The sequence below is a fragment of the Petaurus breviceps genome, unplaced genomic scaffold (assembly GCF_028583685.1).
Source record: "Petaurus breviceps papuanus isolate PSGF00001 unplaced genomic scaffold, PetGlider_PUasm1.0 86901, whole genome shotgun sequence".
NCBI lineage: Eukaryota > Metazoa > Chordata > Mammalia > Diprotodontia > Petauridae > Petaurus > Petaurus breviceps.
In genome coordinates, this window is record NW_027186799.1 from 15,069 (window position 1) to 17,712 (window position 2,644).

General features: G+C 32.0%; 1 pseudogene; it reads right to left on the reverse strand.

The window, feature by feature from the left end:
* Nucleotides 1–1,171: 1,171 nt before the first annotated feature.
* On the reverse strand, nucleotides 1,172–2,342 carry LOC138176346 (26S proteasome regulatory subunit 10B pseudogene; annotated as a pseudogene).
* Between the last annotated feature and the right edge of the window lie 302 nt (nucleotides 2,343–2,644).

Genomic DNA, 2,644 nt, shown 5'->3' on the forward strand with positions numbered 1-2,644 from the left:
AAGTTACATTCTAGTGGGGGCAAAATAAGAGAAGTACGCAAAAAGAATCAAGATAATTGGCATGGAAATGAAGCTGTATCAAGTGAACTTGAAGGGCAATATACAGTATGTCTAGGATTTCTGATGATTTGGTAGTTCTAGGCAAGGACTCACCAAACATTGAATCAGCCTCAATGAAGCAAAGAAGTTCCCAGGGGAAAATTAGTATCTCTAAAGATTTTCATCAAGTAAAAGAGAGAAAGAACAGATCAACTAACTGAATATGTAACTAAAAAGTTAGGAAATCAGAAAATGTTTAAATTCCAATTAAACATCAAAAGAGAAACTTTTTCAAAGAAGAGCCTAATAAAATTGAAAACAAAAAAAAAAAACTAGGAGCAGTTTTAAAAAAAGATTTAACCATTAACTAATTTGATTAAAAAAAAGAAAAAGCCAAATTACCAATATCAAAAAGGGGAATCCATAACAATTGAAGGAGAAATAAAGAATATTAGAAAATTTTTTCACAGCTAAATAAATGCAAATAAAATCAACAATTTAAATGAAATAAGCTAATACTAAAGGAAAAAGAAATAATTTAAATAACTCAACCTCAGAAAAAGAATATGAACAAGCCATAGATGAACTCCCAAAGGGGGGGAAAAACCAACCAAACCTGACTGGATAAATTCACAAGAAAATTCTATCAAACATCCAAAGAGCAATTAATTCTAATATCACATAAACTATTTGCAAAAAATAACAAAGACGGGATCCTACTACATTTCTTCTATTATACAAATATGTTGTTTTGTTTTTACTATGCAAGAGACTTGAATCAAACAAATTTTATTCAATTCTTTGGGAGGAAGAAAACAAATGAAATAATATAAAATGTCATTAAGAAATATTCTTTAAAATCGATATCTCAAAACATTTCAATGTTTCATATATTGCTTACACAGTAACTATTTAAAAAAAAATAAACAATCCAAACCCTGTCTAATGTAGCTCATTTAATTTGCTGCAACAAATACATTGACCGGTGTAGTTTTCTGTACTAGCAAAGTATATAAGACTAATGAATTATTACTTTGCATGTTATATGCTTTTAATGAGATCTTATGCAATACATACATTATTATCCTCAACCTTATTTTATATTGCAATAATAACTTTCCTGTCTTATAACTCAGTCAGGTTTATTGTCTAGTTTAGACTCCAATTTCTTAAGAATCAGCTTTATGGCTGCTTTCATGAAATCTTCCTTACAACAAAATAATGATCAGTATGAATTGTAAACACACCTGCTTCAGTACAAACATTTCTCAGATCTGCTCTATTAAAGCCATGTTAGAGCTTCACAATTGTTCCATAATCTATTTCACCTTGTTTTGTGACAGAACTGGCATGAATCTTCATTATGTCTAATGTTGCTTGTTCATTCAGTAAATCAATATGTATTTTTCTATCTAATCTTCCTAGATGTAACAAAGCACGATCCAATGTATCTGGTCTGTTTGTAGCCATGGTCATTTTTGCTTTGTGAAAAGGATCAAATCCAACCATCTGATTCAGTGACTCCATTAGAGTTCTCTGAATTTCTCTATCAGCTGAAGTACACTTAGAAAAACAATGGCCACCAATAGTATCTATTTCATCCGTGAAAATGATGCACAGCTAGTGATCCCTGGCATAATTGAACATTTCTCTGATCAAATAGGCACTTTCACCAATGTACCTGTCTACAACAGAACTAGATATAACCTTTAAAAAATTGCCATCCAGCTGGCTAGCAACAACTCTTGCCAAGAGTGAGGGGTTGTTTTTTTTTTTGGTGTTCCTGGTAGTCCATTTAGCAAACAACCTTTTTTTGTTATTATTCCTACACATTGGAATAACTCAGGGTTGGTAAGGGGTAATACTCTCAATTCTCTGATTTATCAGCTAGCTCTCCCATCTCAGGATAAGAAGCATTCCTAGGGTTGTCATGAGAGATGTTATAAATCAGTGGATCATTCTGGGAGGGGAGAGGCAAATATCTCATGAGAGTAAATATAGTCATATCCAAAGCAACTCTTTTCCCTGACTTCAGATTACTTTTGTCAAGATGACTCTGACAACTTACAACCAAACTTTGTCCATTTTTTGCTTTAACAATGAATTTTTCTTCTATTATTTTTTTAGGTAATTCACCCACAATCTGCCCAACATTTTGTAAGGCCTTCAGATCATTTTCAGACTTTTCATGACTTAATAAGATCTTTCAATTGTTCTCTTAATGATTTGAGATATTCATTAGTCTTCTTGTGCTCAAGTAGCTTCTTACTGTAATCCTCAAGAGACATCTCTTGGTTCATCATGTTGAGAAGACACCTTTAATCAGAGATGCTGGAAATGGCCATGGCCATCAGGGCATGGGGAAGAGCAGCAAGTAAGAGAACAAATGTTATCTTGATGACTACATCAGGGAAAGTAAAAGTAGAGAAAGAAAACTATAGAAAACATTCTTATTGAATATTAACACAAAAAAATTTTAAAGAAAATATCAGCAAAGAAGTTACTGCAACATATCAGAAAGACTATATACTATGACCAGGATGTATTTAAATCAAGAATGTAGGTTTGGTTCAATATTAGGAAAATTGTAGACATAATCAACTAT